The 23,146-nt window shown below is 46.7% G+C and overlaps 1 protein-coding gene across 1 annotated transcript in view; it reads right to left on the bottom strand.

The window, feature by feature from the left end:
* The window catches only part of stat3 (signal transducer and activator of transcription 3 (acute-phase response factor)), a 69,056-nt gene extending 58,694 nt beyond the window's left edge, over positions 1-10,362 (bottom strand). The window contains exons 1-2 of the mRNA XM_072487315.1: positions 10,090-10,362; positions 7,238-7,317 (exon numbers count right to left, since the gene is read on the bottom strand). The gene's annotated coding sequence lies outside the window, so the exon portion shown is untranslated. The remainder of the gene's footprint in view (positions 1-7,237; positions 7,318-10,089) is intronic.
* Between the last annotated feature and the right edge of the window lie 12,784 nt (positions 10,363-23,146).

The following is a 23,146-nucleotide window of genomic DNA, read 5'->3' as shown; positions in this document are numbered from 1 at the left end:
GGCTGAAATTAGCAGCTGAGTAAAGGAAAAAGATCCACGAAGGAAGTTAGAGCACCAATTAGCCATGCATTCCAAACACGCTCATTCGTCCAACTGGGGAAAGGGGTTACCCGCACATGAAGGCCTGCCTGCTGAACCTTGCCCCTCACCTGAGGTGTGGTGATCCTCAGGTTAGACCACCACCAGTTAGCTTTCCCCCTCAAAGGGGAAAGCAGCCTATGGTCATCTGGGGCAATGGTGACTTTACATGTGACAGATAAGTAATACATTAAAATCTTTGATTATTTAATGTGTTATTTAATGGTTAAGTCCGACTAGCTGATTTTGGTATCCAAAACTAATCTTACCCCCAGCCTGCCAAATCCACTCTCTTAGGATTCAAAAATTGGTATCATTCATGCATTCCTCAGATAAAAAAATAATTTTGCTCCCATAGTTGTTAATTGATTTTTTAAACAAGATTCAAACTTTACACATTAAGAATCACAAATAGAATACAAAAACTGAATGACTGATATGTGTTTGTTTTCTTTTAAGTTTGGAAAACAAAGGTAGTTTCAAGGGATTTTTATTTGCACTGATAAACATTAGAAATAAGGTATAATTTCAAGTTTAATGGCCCATAGGATTTGTGTGTGTCTGTTCCAAGTAATTTGAAGTTCACGTATCATGTGGTTCAGCTGTAGAAAATGTTTTATGAGCGCTGAATACATCCTTTTTGAGTCAGAATGTTAGTATTTATCTTAAACTCTATGAGTAGCTGTACGCCCACATCCGAGTATGCATTGAGAGTTTGAATGAACACTTTCAGAGAGATATACAGCTTATAGAGTGTAACTATGTGTTACCAGGAAAGTGGAAGGCATCTTATATGGAACGTTTAAGAATTCTTGGATTACAATCTTTTGAGAATAGAAGATTGATTTTTGATTTAGTTGAAGTTTATGAACTGATAAATGGCCTTACTCCCTCTAAGCTTGAAAAGTTCCTTACTCGCAATTATTGCATTTTGTTTGGTTTTTAGTGTAAATTACAGAAATTTGGTACATGTCTTGCTTTCGTAAAAACAAATTTCACACAGAACTGTTGATACTTAGAATGCTTTGCCTGATTTTGTGGTGAATACTGAAAATAAACTTGCTAGAAACATTGGACACGATTTAACCAAATGGGAACAAAGTCCCAGAGCGAGCTTATTTCGCCGAGTGTTTCCCGGCGCTACAAATGTCACTGGGGTTAGATGGGGGCCTCAGCGGGGATGTGCTGCAGACGTCGCAAGTGCAGATTGTACTGAGGAGCTCCACTCGCCAGAACACCTGTGTAGCTAGAGATTGGGACACTCCTCCTTCCCCCCTCCCACCCCCCCCACCCCCAGCCCCAACTCACTATGAGGTCCCCTAGCACCCAGTTGGCACTGTTCAAGTGCCAGGCTGGAACTGCCAGGGTGGCTCCAGTGCCAGGGTACCACCCTGCCCAAAGGGCATGCAGCTGGGGCCTCCGATCCCCTGGTAGACCCCCATGAGTGCCATTCCATCTGCTCCCAGTTTGTGGAACCCAGAACTGAATGGCGATCGCCTAAGGTCTCCGAGGCAAAGAGGATAATGGATCCCAATCCCTCGGGAAACTGCATGGTAGAGTGAGGTAACTGCCTCGCTCTAATATGCAGATTTACCAAAAAGTGATCCCACCCACAATGTCTTCGAGATCGCGTTAGATCTTCAGAGGCATTGCGAACCAGGTAGATCCAGGGAGCGTCGTCTCCCGACTTCTATCGGCCACATTGCGCCGCGGAGTTTTCCAGGCACAGCGTGGCCATTCCAACGCACCCCTATAACGTGTGATTTTTCTGTATGTCTGTTGTTGTTGATGACGTTCTTGTCTTTCATCCTGTGCCTATGTGCTTTGAAATGTATGGCAATAAATACGTCACATTTAGGGTATCCCAATGATGCGCTGGGCAATCCTTCTAGGAAGTTCCCACACAAGGATTTACCTGGCAATTGTCCATAAAGGTTAATTTCCCCTGTGCTGGGAACCATCTGCCAGTTGTATTCTGATAATTACTCTGAAAGCATTAGAAGAAAAAAAAAATTCTAACTCCAGATTAGCTATTTTAAACCACGACCCTGCATCACACAGGACACCCTCCCACACATATGACCCTCCAGCAGAACCCCCACACACACCACCCTCCACCCCTGACTCACCCCTTTCTCTCCACTTATCCGACCAGACTCCCTCCCCAACTCTGGTCCGACCACCCCTCCACCGACCCGACCCATCCCAACCAGCCCCACCTTCAGGTTAGTGCCATAAAAAGGAAGTGTTCCTTTGTTCCCTGAGCCCCAGTTACTCATCGCCAATGCAGCAGGGAGAATGCTTCGTTGCTGCTCTCTCACTCGGCCTGAGTGAGACAGGGGCTTTGGAATTAGAACGACGGTAAGTCCATTCAGAGTGGCAATTCAGCGGACAATGCCAGTCTGCGAAAGTTAGGTCACTATGTTTCTATGCCTGGAAGGGTCAAACCTATGCTTAGAATCATGTTGGACAACGGTGTTTGTATGTGTGGGGGATAGGTTAAGTTCCATCTGTGTTTCTATTATGCTTAGAGATGGCTACAGCGTGAAGAATAAACGTGGGTGTTTCTTAGCAACTGGGGTCTTGTGAGGTAAAGAAGTTTTAAAGTTTTAGTTTTAGCTAAATTTGTGGGCAGCTGAAGATAGGTAATGTGAAAGAAGGCAGCCATCACAGCAGTTGGTTTAAAAGGCTAGAGAGGGAACATTTCTCTCAGCCTTGCTAAACAAAAAGCCACACTATGGAGTAATGGTTTAGCACAGGGCTAAAGAGCTGGCTTTGAAAGCAGACCAAGGCAGGCTAGCAGCACGGTTCAATTCCCGTGCCAGCCTCCCCGAACAGGTGCCGGAATGTGGCGACTAGGGGCTTTTCACAGTAACTTCATTTGAAGCCTACTTGTGACAATAAGCGATTTTCATTTCAATTCATTTTCAATGGTTAAGAAAACAAGTGCAGAGATCTGAAGAGCAGCTAGTTAAGAAAACTAGAGAAGTGAAGAGACGTTTCCAAAAAGTCTGAAGTTAACAGAACTGAGGAACCTGGGAACCAGAACAAATTACTGTTCAACAAAGTCACAGAGTTGAATAGGTATTGGTTTGTGAGAGGCCAGAAAGATATCTGCAGTAGTGCTAATGTTTGTGAGAAATTACGACAGTTTTGGTAGCATTATGTGAAATACTTGTGGAAATCGGTGGCTGGACCATGGAGTACGTGTAAAAGCTTTTAATACAAAAAAAAATCCTAAAGGGGGTGGTATAAATCCTGGATTGTATTCACTGTTACAAGTGGAGCAGAAGCTCTGTTTAAAAGAGTCATTTGTAAAACGTGGTCTGAATTTCAGAATGCAAACCGCCAAGGGAAAGCATGTTGAGAGAAGATTTGAATGCGTTGTTTTGGGAGTGAAGTTTGTAAACTCCGAGATGACAATCTGAGGGAGGAGTCATCCACATTCACTTGGAATTCAGAGTGGAGAGTGTATTGGCCCACAGTCATCTTGTGTGGTTAAAAAGGACATTTTGTTAATGAGACCATTGTAGATTAAGATGTATTGGGTAATCAGTGTTCATTCTAAAATCTGTGGGTAATTATTAAGCTAAGGGGGGAGTAATGGCATAGTGTATAATAATTCAACTTTTCATGTTTAATAATAATAATTAGTGGTGTGGCTCTGTTCCTCCATGTTTTGAAGTACAAGTTACAGTCTTTTGTGCCAGGGTTGCAATCCGGAATTCTACCGTCCGGTTACAACATCAACTGGGATTGTAACAGTTGTCGAAATTTTATTTCATTTCAATTTCCCTCTTGCAACCAAGTGACTATAGCGAAGGTGGAAACAATTTCAAAATTAATTTTACTTCTGATTTTTTAAATATTAAAAAATGAAGAAGACAAATGAAATATTCAAGCATGATATACAATGTGGCTTAAAAGCTTTTGTAGCATTACTGGTATATTGAAGTGATATTTCTTTGTGTGTAAAATCCAAATCCCATATAACCTACTGTGATCCCACAGCACAGATAACATTTTATAGCACAATGTTTTTAATCATTAAGCATTAATGCGGCAAAGTTTTGTTTCTGGTTTGAAATAGTGCTCTGCTTTTGGGTTTACTTTCCTTACAACTCAACTGTGATTAATATATTGCCTTTCAACAATTCTGACCTTTGCAGCAGTCAGGAGGGCCTAAATGGCCCAAAGGCCTATCTGCTTAAATTTTAAAATGCATTATACGCATGGTGTTAACTCTGCCTGGATAAATTCCTGGCAGTTTCATCTGCCTCCAACCACCCTACCAAGTAAACTTTAGCAATTTTTCCTCTTACGTTCAATATTTTTATAATTAATGTTTAAAAAAAGCACTATTTTTAATACTTCCATGATTTTTCTCCTGGTTTGTGCTTGCAGGAGCCAGCAGATTTTTTTTTTTTTTTAAAAGAAGCTGCAGGATAATCCTCGATGACTAATAACCCTTTTTACATTGCACATCTTTGGGTTGTGGGGGTGAGACCCACGCAGACATGGGGAGAATGTGCAAACTCCACACGGACAGTGACCCGGGCCTGGGATCGAACCCAGGTCCTCGAATCGTGAGGCAGCAGTGCTAACCACTCCACCACCATGTCACCCTACTACTACCATTTAAACTCTCAGTACATCCCTGCACATTTACAGCTAGTGAACTACTTTTGTGATGAAGCGAACTCTATACTTTAGGAAATAATAAACGTACCATGAAATCAACCAAATGTCGAATTTTAAGGATATTGAGTGATTGGCACTCACCACCTTGTGAGTCAGCACCTATCAACTCTCTAAATCGCACTGTCATTTAATGCATTGATTGGCAGTGGGCAGGACTTTGTTCCAGTCTTGGAAGGAAGACTGGCCAGTGAGAGTTGTCGGCCAGTCAGATTGGCATGATCGCGGGATTGAGTATTAGGCCAGAGGGGAGAAGACCCTGATGCCTCAGCATCCCAGGGTGGAGGGCGCCCAATTCTGAGGGGGCCTTCAGAGTGAGGTGTTTCTGTCCCCATCACGCCCGAGATGGGAAAAGGTGCAAATGTCACTTTCCCATCCCACACACCTGATAACCTAAAGATTAAGGCAGGGTGGGATGAGGCTTTCAAGTGGTCAATAAGTAGCCGGTTAGGGGCTATAAAATGTGAATGGCGGGTTTCCGCCTGAGGCCCTGCTATTTCTAATGTGAAATTGCATCTGGGTTTGGGCGGGGGGAGAAGAAACCCATCCATTCAATTGTACGTCCCCTCCAACCCCCCCAAACTCCTCAGAACCCGCCTTGGGGAAGCCCCAAGAATTATACAAATTTATTCAACTAGTAACCACGAGCAAAAATCCTGAATAAAGCAGCAAATTTAACAGGTTTACAGTACAAGTTAGGAATTTTAGATTCATGTATATCAAGCATTGCAAAATTAATAGACTATGCAGCAAAACAAAATATTCAGTCATGATAACCAATGGGGCTTTGCAGTACTTCAATTTCAAATCAAAAACTTTAAAGCGCTAATATTCTGTCTTTCTCCATCTGCCTAGTAGTATTGAAGCAATCTTGGCTAGTTGCTCTTTACACAACATTTTCTGTGGGGTAAGTGGTGGTGTAGTGGTATGGTCACTGGATTAGTAATCCAAGACTTGGGGTAATGCTGCAGGGACCTGGGTTTGAATCTCATTATGGGAGATGGTGAAATTTGAATTTAATCTGAAATTAAAAGTTTAATGATGGGCAGCAGAGTGGTGCAAGTGGTTAGCACAGTTGCCTCATGGCACCGAGGTCCCAGGTTCGAACCTGGCTCTGGGTCACTGTCTGTGTTGCCCCTTAATTGGAAAAAATGAATTGGATACACTAAATTTTTTTTAAAAAGTTTAATGATGGTCATGCAACCATTGTTGATTTTCATGAGAATGATCGGTAATTAGGAAGAAGAGAGGAAGTGGTGCACAACAATAACAACAGAAACAATTACCATCAACTCTTCAAGTAATAACAATAATAATAATCGCTTATTGGCACAAGTAGGCTTCAACGAAGTTACTGTGAATAGCCCCTAGTCGCCACATTCCGGCGCCTGTTCGGGGAGGCTGTTACGGGAATTGAACCCGCGCTGTTGCCTTGTTCTGCATTACAAGCTAGCTGTTTAGCCCAGTGTGCTAAACCAGCCCCTATACTGTCATAGTAGCAACATGTCATGGCAGCAACTGAACTGAGGCAGTACTGTGACATAACATGCTACTCGACTAACTGTCTAAAGTAAAGTCACTTGGAAAACAGAGATATCCCAAACACAACTGGAATGTCAGGGGCTAGGGATGTTACAGACATTATAACAGTGCAATTCTGATATAACAGTGCAATTCTGATATTATACTATAGAGGAAAATCTACCAAGACTGTACAGTGATATCCCAAACACAACTGGAATGTCAGGGGCTAGGGGTGTTACAGACATTATAACAGTGCAATTCTGATATTATACTATAGAGAAAAATATACCAAGACTGTACATATTCGGTATTTTTGATATTTAAAAAATAGTTGCAGTTTTTAAAATCACTTTCTGAAGATAAATCTCACTATAGCTAATGTTATGAACAAAGGAAGAAACTTCTGATGTATATAAAAATGCCAGTATTTTCCCCACTTCTCAAGAACTGAAAATGCATTAATGTTCCTATTCACAAGGTGTCCTGTGACAATTTTAGCCTTCCAAGCCACTATCAATAAGTGACTGTTAAAACGGAGTATCCTTCCTCATTCTTGTAAATCAAACCAAAACAGTATACCTGCTAGTTCTAGTTTCAACATTACTTTAGTTAAGATTCAGCTTTAAATGTGGGAAAACTGAAGTTGCATTCTGCGAGCATTACCCACAGACGTTGCTTTAAGGTCACAGAGTTTTAAATGGCACTTCCTCCTTTTACAAAGAAATATGGTATTTTCCAAAATGGCTTCCTGAAAAAATACAACTTAGCTGATACTGTTGTTAGTAATAATTCTAATGGAGACACGTCACAATACATATCACCTCTGCATTTAAAGAGACAGTACTTTGTTTGGGACCATTCATATTAAGTGTTAGGGATTGAGAGAAACATCGTGGGTGGGAGAGGAATCATTCACTGATAGAAGAAATTATATTACCTGATCTCCTCAGCTGATTTGTGTGAAACGTTTCTTTTCACGGATTTTTCAAGCTTTGGCCTCTTTACTACACTTCAATGCTGAAAGACAGAAGAAATAACTATGAGAAAAAGGTAGTGTGAACATAGAAAGAGAAAAAAGCCAAATGGCTCAGATCAAGAAATAGGATAATTGTTTGAGTCACAAATTTATCAGATCAATAGCTTTTCAGCTGCAGAGGAAATAGAAAAAAGTTTTAATACAGCAGTAGAAAAATCATCTGAGTTAACAGGTGAGAAAAAGTGTTTCCCTAAGCAAATGCTGAGTTTCATCAACTATGCTGCAGTCAGGATCAGCAATAATGCTATATTCAACATATTGTTTCTTCTGACCTACCACAGCCCAAACTAAAGTTAGCACATTGCCAACATTTTATCATTTTATCTAACATTCTCTCTAAATTTCATCGAGCATTCAAGGAATTAAAAATCCTGATGTCAAGTACATCATAAAATTTACATGTCAGCAACTCATGATACTCCAGAGTTGTGGGGCACTCTCCATGGCTGGGATTCTCCCCTACCCAGCGGAGCGTGGGGTCCCGGCAGGTTGGAGTGGCGGGAACCACTCCGGCGTTGGGCCACCCCAAAGGTGCGGATTTCTCTGCACCTTTAGGGGTCAAGCCCTCACCTTGAGGGGCTAGGCCCGCGCCAGAGAGGTTGGCACCCCGCCGGCTGGCGGGAAAGGCCTTGGGCGCCACGCCAGCCGGGGCCGAAGGGACTGCGCCGGGCGGCGGAAGTCCACGCATGCGCGGGAGCGTCAGCAGCTGCTGACGTCATCCCCGTGCATGCGCGGGGGGGGGGGTCAATTCCGCATCGACCATCGCGGAGGCGGTGGCCGAGGCGGAAGGAAAAGAGTGCCCCCACGGTACAGGCCCGCCCGCGGATTGGTGGGCCCCGATCGGCGGGCCAGGCCACCGTGGGGGCGCCCCCCGGGGCCAGATCACCCCGCGCCGCTAGTCCCGCCAGTAAGGTAGGTAGTTTGATTCACGCCGGGGGGACTGGCATGACAGCAGCGGGACTTCGACCCATTGCGGGCTGGAGAATCTCCAGGGAGGGCCCGCCGAACAGGGGCGGCGCGATTCCCGCCCCCGCCAAATTTTCGGTGCCGGAGAATTCTGCGGCGGCGGGGACGGGATTCACGCCGCCCCCAGCGATTCTTCAACCCGGTGGGGGGGGGGGGGGTCGGAGAATCCCGCCCCATGACACAAAAGACACAACTTCATTACAGTGTTAACGTAAGCCTACTTGTGACAATAAAGATTATTATTAAGTAGAAACTGAAGCTTTTCGATCATCTGTGAACAATCGTGGATTTGTTGGGTACTGAAACATGAATCCAGGCAGCATCATTTCAGATTTGTGATTTTGACACAACTCCAATCATATATTACAACCACAAGTGACAAAGTTGGTTCTACACTGAAATACTGAACTGATATTTCAATACCAAAAGTCAAAATAGCTGCTGGACATATCCTGAGCACGCCACCAAGATACAAAAGTAACCCAATAATTTCAGTGTTGTTCTGAATACACATATAATCAATGAGCAACATATAAAAGATTAAAGCAAAGTGAAAAGGTTGAAGATCAAATATTAAACAGGATGACAGCATCATTCATAGTCCTTTCAACCCTCTACATTGGGAACCATTTGTCTTGTAGTTAACAATTGTTGTTGTAAAGTACCTCTTCAGGTGTACTCTATCTTATTTCATACACATAAAACCTTACAGTAACAATCACATTCCTTGTGTTCAAATCCAGTTATCATCCAGTTTGATGCAAATTTATGAAGCAAATCCAAAATGCATAAAAGTTATCAAAATTTCATTCAACAAACAATCTCAATCACATAATTAAGAATGGGCTACTGACAGGACCAGTTTTGATTTAAAACATGACAGAACATGTCACTGAATGCTGCTTTGTTGGACGAGCAGTACATGCATACACAGGTTTTGTTTACACTTGTACGCAGTCACGACATAGTAAACACCCTTTCCTGGACAAAACGATATTTGAGCACTAATACTTCGACAGAACCTGATAAATACATTTGCCACGTGCCCCAAAAACTAGTTCTTCTCTTTAAAACACGGCCACCACGTTTCCGGCTGGCGGTGGCTGAAGGACAACACTGCAGTTAATAAATGTCACCACCTGCAATTAAATGCATTTTTTTCATAAGAAAGAGCCAATAAAGTGTTGGAAGGGCATTTACAGAGGGACGGGGGGGGGGGCTGGGGGAGCGGGGAAAGAGGCTGCTGCTCCTCCCGTGAGCTCCAACGAGTTGGAAGGTTCCGCATTCAATACAGGATCTGTTTGGAAATTAGTGGTTGCCACATTTCTGTGTCACCACTGATAATGATGACAATCTTTATTGTCACAAGTAGGCTCACGTTGCAATGAAGTTACTGTGAAAAGCCCCCAGTCGCCACACTCCGGAGCCTGTTCGGGTACACGGAGGGAGAATTCAGAATGTCAAATTCACCTAACAAACACGTCTTTCGGGACTTGGGGGGAGGAAACCGGAGCCCCCGGAGGAAACCCACGCAGACACGGGGAGAATGTGCAGACTCCGCACAGACTGTGGGCCAGAAAGACTCAAGAAGTCATGGAAGAGGCAGAGGCTCCCCACCAATTAACCCAGTGGCTCTAGTTTCTATTGCAACTGGAGTTTTAAGAAAAAAATGTATTATATTGCAAAATCACATCCTGAAATCTGCTCCAAAGCTCCCAGCCTGGGGTTTTGCATGAGGCTGTGGAAGGAGCTATCAGGCCTACTGCGAATAGGAATATAACACATACCTTGCAGCAGTGAAACTTTCCAGCCTGTCACCCCCAACTTTCTGACAGGTCGCTCTACGGCAGACACATGCTTAATCCCATCGACGCTTCAGACTGGGTGATACTTTATCCCGGCTTCGATCCTCGCCGTGTCCAGGACACTTTCCTGACGAGCCGCAGGTTTCGACGATTTTTTTTTCCCCCCTCTTAGTTGACGCAGTTCGTTATTTAAAAAAAAAAATTCCCCTCCCCTCACACACAAACACACCGCCTCGGCCTGACAACCCAGCCGGCCGCTTGATTGACAGCTGGCCCCCTCCAATCGGAGGGGGAGCCCTCCGCCAATCGTCATCAGACGACCCCGCCTCCGCCTCGCGGCCGCTGCGCTGGGCGCGCTCCCTCCCGCCGGACGCACGCGCCGCGGCCGTTGGGCGGCCTGGCGGCGCGCGGATCGCGCGGCGGGGGCGCCGGGCGCTCCCTGGAACAGCCGCCGCTGCGAAATCATCTGAGTTCCTGGCAGCGATGACGTCTTGGCCTCTGAGAGCCAGTGCCAGAGAGCAAATTGATGGGAGTTTTGTTGTCAATCAAATGACTAACCCCCCCCCCCCCCCCCCCCCTTCTATTCCTTCAGGCCAAGGGAAACAGGAATGACTTCTGGTTTTATGCAACGTTTTTGCATGTCTTATCACCATCATTTTGAAAATCCACCCTGGAAGATGCCGCTTTCAAATGGCAGCATTAGTTTTGTTTTTGCTTTCTGACCTAAGGCAGGGTTGCAAGAGCGGAATGCTGGATATCTGGCGGGAAAATCTGGGGCTGGTTTAGCACAGTGGGCTAAACAGCTGGCTTGCAATGCAGGACAATGCCAGCAGCGCGGGTTCAATTCCCGTACCGGCCTCCCCGAACAGGCGCCGGAACGTGGCGACTAGGGGCTTTTCACCGTAACTTCATTGAAGCCTACTTGTGACAGTAAGCAATTATTATCAAGGGGCTGGTTTAGCACAGGGCTAAAGTGCTGGCTTTCAAAGCAGGCCAGCAGCACGGTTCAATTCTCGTACCAGCCTCTCCGAACAGGCGCCAGAATGTGGCGACTAGGGGCTTTTCACAGTAACTTCATTTGAAGCCAACTTGTGACAATAAGCGATTTTCATTTCATTTCATTTCGTCGGCGGATCCAGAAGATTCCGCCAGTAGCCAGTGGTAAACCGCCTCCACAGGAAAACATGCCAAGGGGGGGGGGGTGGGATGGGGCGAGAAAATTCTGTCCATAGAATTTTACAACATAGAAACTGGCCATTCAGCCCAACCCATCCATACTGGTGTTCATGTTCGACTCGTCCCTCCTCCCACCCCTCATTTCACATGTTGGCTTGGACGGAAGATCGTCTGGTGAACAGGAAACAGTGAGTAGGCATAAATGGATCTTTCTGGTTGGCCAGATGCCACAGAGATCAGTGTTGGGGCCTCAAAGTTTTACAAATTATAATAATAATCTTTATCGTCACGAGTAGGCTTACATTAACACTGCAATGAAGTTACTGTGAAAAGCCTGAGTCGCCACATTCCGGTGCCTGTTCGGGTACACGGAGAGAGAATTCAGAATGTCCAAATTACCTTAACAGCCTGGGCGGGATTCTCCCCTACCTGCAGGGCGGGGGGTCCTGGCGGGATGGAGTGGCGTGAACCACTCGGGTGTCGGGCCGCCCCTAAGGTGCAGAGGACCGCACCTTCAGGGGTCAAGCCGCACCTTTAGGGGCTAGGCCCGCCCCGGAGTTGTTGGAGCCCAGCGGCTGGCGTGGAAGGCCTTTGGCACCACGCCAGCCGGGGCCGAAGAGACTCCGCCGGCCGAAGGGAGTCCGCACATGCGCTGGAGAGTCATGCTGATTTCATCTCCGCGCATGCGCAGGGGGGGGTTTCCCGCCCCCGCCGAATCTCCGGTACCGGAGTATGCGGCGGCCGGCGGAGGCGGGATTCACACCACCCCCCGGCGATTCTCCGACCCGGCGGGGGTTCGGAGAATCCCGCCCCTTGTCTTTCGGACATTGTAGGAGGAAACCGGAGCACCTGGGGGAAACCCATGCAGGCACAGGGAGAACATGCAGACTCTGCACAGACAGTGACCCAAGACAAGAATCGAACCTGGGTCCCTTCCACTGTGAAGAAACAGGGCTAGCCACTGCTCAATGACTTGGGTGAAGGGACGAAAAGTATGGTTGCTAAATTTGCTGATGACTCAAAGATGGGTAGGCCAGTAAGATGTGAAGAGCACACAAGGAGGTTACAAGGCTTGTATATTGGTTAAGTAAGTGGGCAAAGAGCTGACAGTTGGAGTATAATATGGGAAAGTGTGAAATTGACCATTTTGGCAGGAAAAATAAAAAAAAGAATCACATTATGTAAATGGTGAGCGATTCCACAGCTCTGAGATGCAGATGGATCTAGGGGTTCTAGCACGCAGATCGCAAAAGGCTCAATGCATGTACAGCAACCAGGAAAGCTAATAGAATGTTATCATTTATTGCAAGGGTAATTGAATACAAAAATAGGGAGGTTATGATTCAGTTATACAGGGCGTTGTGAGACCATACCTGGAGTACTGTGTACAGTATTGGTCTCCTTATTCAAGGAAGGTTGTTAAATGCGTTGCAAGAAAGAAGGTTTACTATACTTGGGCGGGTTGTCTTATGAGGAAAGAAAGGTTGGACGGGCTAGGCTTGTATTTGCTGGAGTTGAGAAATGTAAAGGGTGACTTAATTGAAACCTGTAAGGTCCTGAGGGGTATTGACAGGATCGATGTGGAGAGGATGTTTCCTCTTGTGAGAGCATCTAGAACTAGGGGCCACTGTTTAAAAATAAAGGGTCACCCATTCAGGACAGAGATTGGGAGAATTGTTTTTCTCTCAGAGGATTGTTAGTCTTTGGAACTCTCTTCCTCAAAAGGCAATGGAAGCAGAGACTGAATATTTTTCAGGCAGAGCAGAGCAAGATAAGTTCTTGATTAGTAAGGGGGTGAAAAGTTCAGCGGTAGGCAGGAATGTGGAGTTGATGTTACAATCAAATTAACCATGATCTCATTGAATGGTGGATCAAGCTTGAAGGGCTGAGTGGCGTATTCTGGCTCATAATTCATATATTTACCCTGTCAGAATATCCTTCTGTTCCTTTTTCTTCTGAGTTGAAAATTATGAAGGGTTTTGATAGATACATTAAGAGGAAACTATTTCCAATGGCAGGAGGTCAGCCCACTGAGGTCAAATACAATTAGGATAATTGACAAAAAGGTTAGCGTGGGAGATGAAGACAATTTTTTTAGCCCACCTCAGTGCAATGTCTATTTTCATTGTGTGCAGAGAATTATTGCATGGTCAAGTTAGGACCCAGGATGTGAAAGTTACAGATTCTCACTTATTTGCTTTTTGTTTGTGATTGCTTAGCAAATGGAACATAATCTGCAACTGAGTTTATTCCTGTGTTTTCACCCACGCCCTTCCAGTAAGAGGGGCTCAGATGAAATGAAAATTCTATTCAAAAGTAAAATGCTGGAAATCTGAGTACTCAGCAGGTTGGGCAACATTTGTTCGAGAAGCAGAGTTCATGTTTCAGAGACTATTCATCATGCAGAAGAAACCTTTTATGCAGCCCCATTCCCTTCATTTAATTCTCAATTCAAGAAGGCAAGCAAAGCTACCAATCATTTGGGAATATCAATGCCAATTTTCTAATTTCCTCAGGCTAAAGTTATTTTTTAAATGTATTTATCTCTTTGAAACCTTTCATTCTGCACTCAGGATATTAAAGACATATATTGTTTGCTTTGCTGGAAGGGTATTTTACTGGGATTATAATTTCTGGCATCAGTGTGGTTGAGAATGCAAATTAAGGACTTCCGGGTGCGGCGATGACCAGCTGAGTCGCACGTTTCGGCAGCTCCCGGTGAAACGGACTTTTGGGCTCTTGATAGGAGCCCCAACGGCAATTTTGACGGCTAAAAACACTGTGCGGTAAACCAGAAGGGAATCCCCCCTGGATACGGATGAAAAAAGGAGGAGAAAGTGGCCGGATTGCAGTGGATCCTTTAGAACAGCGGCAAGGAAGGCAAGCAAAAACCAAGATGGCGTTGGAAGGTGGCAGTTTAACATGGGGCCCTGAACAACAAGAGTTCTTGAAATGATGTGTGGAAGAGCTCAAAAAGGAAATGAAGAAAGAGCTGTTGGCCCCGATACTACAGGCGATCGAAGGGCTAAAGGAGGAACAAAAGACCCAGGAGCGGGAGCTTCGGGTCGTGAAGGCAAAGGCAGCCGAGAATGAGGACGACATACAGGGCCTGGTGGTGAAGACGGAGACGCATGAGGCACATCAGAAACGATGTGTGGAAAGGTTGGAGGCACTGGAGAACAACGCAAGGAGGAACAACCTGAGGATTCTTGGTGTTCCTGAAGGTGCGGAGGGAGCGGACGTCGGGGCATATGTGAGCACGATGCTGCACTCGTTAATGGGAGCGGAGGCCCCGGCGGGTCCGTTGGAGGTGGAGGGAGCATACCGAGTGATGGCGCGAGGACCGAGAGCAGGAGAAATTCCCAGAGCCATAGTGGTGGGATTCCTCCGTTTTAAGGATAGAGAAATGGTCCTTAGACGGGCAAAGAAAACTCGGAGCAGTAAATGGGAGAACGCGGTGATCCGCGTTTATGAAGACTGGAGTGCGGAGGTGGCGAGAAGGAGGGCGAGCTTTAATCGGGCCAAGGCGGTGCTTCATAAAAAGAAGATAAAATTTGGAATGCTGCAACCGGCAAGACTGTGGGTCACATATCGAGGGAGGCACCACTACTTTGAGACGGCGGATGAAGCGTGGACTTTTATTGTGGAAGAAAAACTGGAATGAGCGGATTATTAAAAAGAACGTTTGAACAAAGTGGTGGGGCGAATGTGGGGGGCGAAGAGGGGGGTTAAAAAGGGGGGAAAGAGGAGTTTTATGTACTAATCCTGCGATGTGGTAACTTTTCTCTCTTCCACAGGTGGTGATGGGGGGAGGAGGGGAGGTGGAGGAGATGGGGCGTTGGCCATCGGGGGCGGGGCCAAGGGAGAAGTGCGGGCTTGGTTCCCGCGCTATGATAATCATGGCGGGAATAGAGAAGCAGGAAGGAGGGGGCGTCGCACGGTGCGAGCCGAGGTCACGGGGGGAAGCCGAGGTCGGCCAGAGTTTGCTGACTTCTGGGAGCAACATGGGGGGAGTAATTACGCTAGCGGGGGATCTAGCGGGGGGGGGGGGTGGGGGGGGGGAATTACTGGGTTGCTGCTGCTGGAGAGAGGGGGGAGCTGGTATGGGAGGGGATGGGCGGGGGGGGGGGGGGCACCGCCTGGGGGAGATACAGCTGCGTGGGAACCGGGTGAGGAGCTGGAAAAAGGGGATGGCTAATCGACAAGGGGGGGTGGGGGGGGGGGTAGGAAGCCCCCCAACCCGGCTGATCACGTGGAACGTGAGAGGGCTGAACGGGCCGATAAAGAGGGCACGGGTACTCGCACACCTTAAGAAACTTAAGGCAGATGTGGTTATGTTACAGGAAACGCACCTGAAACTGATAGACCAGGTTAGGCTACGCAAAGGATGGGTGGGGCAGGTGTTCCATTCGGGGCTAGATGCGAAAAACAGGGGGGTGGCTATATTAGTGGGGAAGCGGGTAATGTTCGAGGCAAAGACTATAGTGGCGGATAACGGGGGCAGATACGTGATGGTGAGTGGCAAACTACAGGGGGAGACGGTGGTTTTGGTAAACGTATATGCCCCGAACTGGGATGATGCCAATTTTATGAGGCGGATGCTAGGACGCATTCCGGACCTAGATATGGGAAAGCTGATAATGGGGGGAGATTTTAATACGGTGTTGGAACCAGGGCTGGATAGGTCGAAGTCCAGGACTGGAAGGAGGCCGGCAGCAGCCAAGGTACTTAAAGATTTTATGGAGCAGATGGGAGGTGTAGACCCGTGGAGATTTAGCAGACCGAGGAGTAAGGAGTTCTCGTTTTTCTCCTATGTCCATAAAGTCTACTCGCGAATAGACTTTTTTGTGCTGGGAAGGGCGTTGATCCCGAAGGTGAGGGGAACGGAGTATACGGCTATAGCCATTTCGGATCACGCTCCACACTGGGTAGACTTGCAGATAGGGGAGGAAACAGGAGGGCGCCCACCCTGGAGAATGGACATGGGACTAATGGCAGATGAGGGGGTGTGTCTAAGGGTGAGGGGGTGCATTGAAAAGTACTTGGAACTCAATGATAATGGGGAGGTCCAGGTGGGAGTGGTCTGGGAGGCGTTGAAGGCGGTGGTTAGAGGGGAGCTGATATCAATAAGGGCACATAAAGGGAAGCAGGAGAGTAAGGAACGGGAGCGGTTGCTGCAAGAACTTTTGAGGGTGGACAGACAATATGCGGAAGCACCGGAGGAGGGACTGTACAGGGAAAGGCAAAGGCTACATGTAGAATTTGACTTGCTGACTACGGGCACTGCAGAGGCACGATGGAGGAAGGCACAGGGTGTACAGTACGAATATGGGGAGAAGGCAAGCAGGTTGCTGGCACACCAATTGAGGAAAAGGGGAGCAGCGAGGGAAATAGGGGAGTGAGGGATGAGGAAGGAGAGATGGAGCGGGGAGCGGAGAGAGTGAATGGAGTGTTCAAGACATTTTATAAAAAATTATATGAAGCTCAACCCCCGGATGGGAGGGAGAGAATGATGGGCTTCTTGGATCGGCTGGAATTTCCCAAGGTGGAAGAGCAGGAAAGGGTGGGATTGGGAGCACAGATCGAGGTAGAAGAAGTGGTGAAAGGAATTAGGAGCATGCAGGCGGGAAAGGCCCCGGGACCGGATGGATTCCCAGTCGAATTCTATAGAAAATATGTGGACTTGCTCGCCCCGGTATTGACGAGGACCTTTAATGAGGCAAAGGAAAGGGGACAACTGCCCCCGACTATGTCTGAAGCAACGATATCGCTTCTCTTAAAGAAGGAAAGGGACCCGCTACAATGCGGGTCCTATAGACCTATTTCCCTCCTAAATGTAGATGCCAAGATCCTGGCCAAGGTAATGGCAATGAGAATAGAGGAATGTGTCCCGGGGGTGGTCCACGAGGACCAAACTGGGTTTGTGAAGGGGAGACAGCTGAACACGAATATACGGAGGCTGTTAGGGGTAATGATGATGGCCCCACCAGAGGGGGAAACGGAGATAGTAGTGGCGATGGATGCCGAGAAAGCATTTGATAGAGTGGAGTGGGATTATTTGTGGGAGGTGTTGAGGAGATTTGGTTTTGGAGAGGGGTATGTTAGATGGGTGCAGCTGTTGTATAGGGCCCCGATGGCGAGCGTGGTCACGAATGGATGGGGATCTGCATATTTTCGGCTCCATAGAGGGACAAGGCAGGGATGCCCTCTGTCCCCATTATTGTTTGCACTGGCGATTGAGCCCCTGGCGATAGCGTTGAGGGGTTCCAAGAAGTGGAGGGGAGTACTTAGAGGAGGAGAAGAGCACCGGGTATCTTTGTATGCGGACGATTTGCTACTATACGTGGCAGACCCGGCGGAGGGGATGCCAGAAATAATGCGGATACTTGGGGAGTTTGGGGATTTTTCAGGGTATAAATTGAACATGGGGAAAAGTGAGTTGTTTGTGGTGCATCCAGGGGAGCAGAGTAGAGAAATAGAGGACCTACCGTTGAGGAAGGTAACAAGGGACTTTCGTTACCTGGGGATCCAGATCGCCAAGAATTGGGGCACATTGCATAGGTTAAATTTAACGCGGTTGGTGGAACAAATGGAGGAGGATTTCAAGAGATGGGATATGGTATCACTGTCACTGGCAGGGAGGGTGCAGGCGTTTAAGATAGTGGTCCTCCCGAGATTCCTCTTTGTGTTTCAGTGCCTCCCGGTGGTGATCACGAAGGCTTTTTTTAAAAGGATTGAAAAGAGCATCATGGGTTTTGTGTGGGCCGGGAAGACCCCGAGAGTGAGGAAGGGATTCTTACAGCGTAGCAGGGATAGGGGAGGGGGGGGGCTGGCACTACCGAGCCTAAGTGAGTATTATTGGGCCGCTAATATTTCAATGGTGAGTAAGTGGATGGGAGAGGAGGAGGGAGCGGCGTGGAAGAGATTAGAGAGGGCGTCCTGTAGGGGGACTAGCCTACAGGCTATGGTGACAGCCCCATTGCCGTTCTCACCGAGGAACTACACCACAAGCCCGGTGGTGGTGGCTACACTGAAGATTTGGGGACAGTGGAGACGGCATAGGGGAAAGACTGGAGCCTTGGGGGGGTCCCCGATAAGAAACAACCATAGGTTTGCCCCGGGGGGAATGGGTGGGGGATATGGAATGTGGCAAAGAGCAGGAATAACGCAACTGAAAGATCTGTTTGTGGATGGGAAGTTCGCGGGTCTGGGCGCGCTGACCGAGAAATATGGGTTGCCCCAAGGGAATGCATTCAGGTATATGCAACTGAGGGCTTTTGCGAGGCAACAGGTGAGGGAATTCCCACAGCTCCTGACACAAGAGGTGCAGGACAGAGTGATCTCAAAGACATGGGTGGGGGATGGTAAGGTGTCAGATATATATAGGGAATTGAGGGACGAAGGGGAGACTATGGTAGATGAACTAAAAGGGGAATGGGAAGAAGAGCTGGGGGAGGAGATCGAGGAGGGGCTGTGGGCAGATGCCCTAAGCAGGGTAAACTCGTCGTCCTCGTGTGCCAGGCTAAGCCTGATTCAGTTTAAGGTATTACACAGGGCGCATATGACTGGAGCACGGCTCAGTAAATTTTTTGGGGTGGAGGATAGGTGTGCAAGGTGCTCGAGAAGCCCAGCGAATCATACCCATGTGTTTTGGTCATGCCCGGCACTACAGGGGTTTTGGATGGGGGTGACAAAGGTGCTTTCAAAAGTAGTGGGGGTCCGGGTCGAACCAAGCTGGGGGTTGGCTATATTTGGGGTTGCACAAGAGCCGGGAGTGCAGGAGGCGAGAGAGGCCGATGTTTTGGCCTTTGCGTCCCTAGTAGCCCGGCGCAGGATATTGTTAATGTGGAAAGAAGCCAAGCCCCCGGGGGTAGAGACCTGGATAAATGACATGGCAGGGTTTATAAAGCTAGAGCGGATTAAGTTCGTTCTAAGGGGGTCGGCTCAAGGGTTCACCAGGCGGTGGCAACCGTTCGTCGAATACCTCGCAGAAAGATAGATGGAATGGAAAAAAGAAGGCAGCAGCAGCAGCCCAGGATCGGGGCGGGGGGGGGGGGAGGGGGGGAGGAGGAACCAGAAGGACTCTCAGGGTTGTTAATATATACTGTATAATATGTATTGGTCGTTGCTACAGATAATTATATATTGGACTGTTAAATTATATTTTTGGAGAGCGTTACTTGTGATAAGGCAGTTGCCAATTAGGGTTAGTTTTCATTTTTGTTATTTATTATTTATTCATTTTTTTGTTTGTTTATAAAATAGGTCATTGTTATTTGTGTTGTTATAATATTGTGTAAAGGATGCACAATGTACTGTGTTGGTTGACCAAAAATTTTCAATAAAATATTTATAAAAGAAAAAGAGAATTCAAATTAACAGGTTTTAGTAACGTATATAATTGTGCATTATTTAAATCTACTGCAGCAGCCAATGTGGCAATATTTGTATTGCATTCTTAAGGCAGGTTGTTCCAGGAACTTAATGTACACCCAAATTCTCCACATACAGCAGTACGTCCACACAAATATGTCCATTACAAATAAAAACAGGAAAAGACACAAATCCACCGCAGGCCCGTCAACATCTGAAGGAAATGAGACAAATTAACAGGAGACCCTTATTCAGACCCCTTTTGATGATTGCCATGTTTTCTGACCCTCTGGGCATTGGACAGTAAATTAAAATCAACTCTGATCCATTAGCTCTTCCTCTGGTCCATGTGGCTCGGTGTCAAATTTTCTTTTGGTTACACTTATGTGAAATACCATGGGACGTTTTAGTACACTGGAGGCACTACATAAATGCAATTTTGTTTTATTGCTGCTGTGTTTGCTAGTAAATAGAGCTGGCTGTGATCCCTGAATTTCTTGGAATTGCAGATCCAGTTGCAGCATTGAAGTTCAAAGCGGATTAATGCCTCTCCAGCAGAATTTAGCGGCGACATATATGCAGACATGGGCATTGCCTACCCATTGTGCAAAACACATGCTTTGGTTTGGATAATCTGTATCAGGAGACAATTAATGCCACTGTAACGGAAAATGTACAGAGATTGCAATAAATAGTCATTATTGTTAAACCAATTGCTTACCAGTGCTGTGTCTGTCAAATGTAGTTTGCCTTATGTCAATCGGCAGGCTTCTGAATATATTTTTATCCCGCATTATTGCAGACTGTATACCTCTCCTTTCCTGACAGAACTGACTCATACTGACTGATATAGTCCCAAAGTGCCTCTTTTTCAGTCTTTATACCGCATTATGTATCTTCTGTTGCAACCATTCACACCCTCCACCACCAATCCACAGTAGCAGCAGCGTGTACCATCTATAAGGTGCACTGCAGCAAGTCACCAATCCTCTTCAACAGCACCTTCCAAACCCATGGTCTCCCACCTAGAAGGACAAGATCAGCAGACACATGGGAACACCACCACCTACAGGTTCCCTTCCAAGCCAGACACCATTCTGACTTGGAAACATCTCACCTCTCCTACACAGTGCAAAATAAAAATCTGAAACTCCCTTTCGAGCAACATTGTGGGCATACCTGCACAAGATGCACTGCAATTGATGAAGGCAGTTCACCACCACTTTCTCAAGGGCAATCAAGGATGGGTAAGAATTTCTGGTCTTGCCAGTGATGTGCACATTTCATGATATAATACATTTTAAAAAGCTGTGGTCACCAACTGTTTACATCCATGGACCTCAATTCCCCAATTATCCCAGTGCAGGTGGCAGAGAGGAAACATAGTAGGAATTAATGGGTCCTTTTCAAATTGGCAGGCAGTAACTAGTGGGGTACCACAGTGATCGGTGCTGGGACCCCAGCTATTCACAATATATATCAATGATTTGAATGAGGGAACAAAATGTAACATCTCAAGGTTTGCAGATGATCCCAAGTTGGGTGGGAGGGTGAATTGCGATGAGAATGCAGGGATCCTACAGCATAATCTGGACAGGTTGGGCGAGTGGGCAAATCAATGGCAGGTGCAGTATAATTTGGATAAGTGTGAGGTTATTCACTTTGGAAGCAAAAACAGGAAGGCAGATTACTACCTGAACGGTTGTAAATTGGGAGAGGGGAGTGTGCAGCCAGACCTGGGTGTCCTTGTGCACCATTCGCTGAAGGTAAGCATGTGGGTGCAGCAGGCGATAGAGAATGTTAATGATATGTTGGCCTTCATTGCGAGAGGTTTCGAGTACAGGAGCAGCGATGTGTTATTGCAATTATACAGTGCCTTGGTGAGGCCACACCTAGAATATTATGTGCAGTTTTGGTCCCCTTTTCTGAGGAAGGATGTTCTTGCTCTCGAGGGACTGCAGCAAAGGTTTGCCAGACTGATTCCAGGGATGGTAGGACTGTCATATAGAACAGTACAGCACAGAACAGGCCCTTTGGCCCTCGATGTTGTGCCGAGCATTGTCCGAAACCAAGATCAAGCTATCCCACTCCCTGTCATTCTAGTGTGCTCCATGTGCCTATCCAATAAACGCTTGAAAGTTCCTAAAGTGTCTGACTCCACTATCACAGCAGGCAGTCCATTCCACACCCTAACCACTCTCTGAGTAAAGAACCTACCTCGGACATCCCTCCTATATCTCCCACCCTGAATCTTATAGTTATGCCCCCTTGTAATAGCTATATCCATCCGAGAAAATAGTCTCTGAACGTCCACTCTATCTATCCCCCTCATTATCTTATAAACCTCTGTTAAGTCGCCTCTCATCCTCCTCCGCTCCAAAGAGAAAAGCCCTAGTTCCCTCAACCTTTCCTCATAAGACCTAGCCTGCAAACCAGGCAGCATCCTGGTAAATCTCCTTTGCACCCTTTCCAATGCTTCCACATCCTTCCTATAATGAGGTGACCAGAACTGCACACAATACTCCAGATGTGGTCTCACCAGGGTCATGTATGTTTGCTGCATAACCCCGCGGCTCTTAAACACAAGCCCCCTGTTAATAAATGCTAACACAGTATAAGCCTTCTTCACGGCTCTATCCACTTGAGTGGCAACCTTCAGAGATCTGTGGACATGAACCCCAAGATCTCTCTGTTCCTCCACATTCCTCAGAACCCTGCCGTTGACCCTGTAATCCGCATTCAAATTTTTTCTACCAAAATGAATCACCTCGCACTTATCAGGGTTAAACTCCATCTGCCATTTTTCGGCCCAGCTCTGCACCCTATCAATGTCTCTTTGCAGCCTACAACAGCCCTCCACACCTCATCCACTACTCCACCAATCTTGGTGTCATCAGCAAATTTACTGACCCACCCTTCAGCCCCCTCCTCCAAGTCATTGATAAAAATCACAAATAGCAGAGGACCGAGCACTGATCCCTGTGGTACACCGCTGGTAACTGGTCTCCAGTCTGAAAATTTTCCATCCACCACCACCCTCTGTCTTCTATGTGATAGCCAGCTTCTTATCCAATTGGCCAAATTTCCCTCTATCCCACACCTCCTTACTTTCTTCATGAGCCGACCATGGGGAACCTTATCAAACGCCTTACTAAAATCCATGTATACGACATCAACTGCTCTACCTTCATCCACACACTTAGTTAACTCCTCAAAGAATTCAATCAAATTTGTGAGGCAAGACCTACCCTTCACGAATCCGTGTTGACTATCCCGGATTAAGCTGCATCTTTCCAAATGATCATAAATTCTATCCTTCAGGACCTTTTCCATTATCTTCCCGACCACTGAGGTAAGACTAACCGGCCTATAATTACCAGGGTAATTCCTATTCCCTTTTTTGAATAGAGGAGAGATTGATTAGGTTAGGATTGTTCTCGCTGGAGTTCAGAAGAATGAGGGGGGATCTCATGGAGACTTATAAAATTCG

Source organism: Scyliorhinus torazame, chromosome 21 (genome assembly GCF_047496885.1).
Source record: "Scyliorhinus torazame isolate Kashiwa2021f chromosome 21, sScyTor2.1, whole genome shotgun sequence".
Taxonomy (NCBI): domain Eukaryota; kingdom Metazoa; phylum Chordata; class Chondrichthyes; order Carcharhiniformes; family Scyliorhinidae; genus Scyliorhinus; species Scyliorhinus torazame.
Note: the sequence above shows the minus strand (reverse complement) of the source record. Positions and strands in the feature narration are given on the sequence as shown.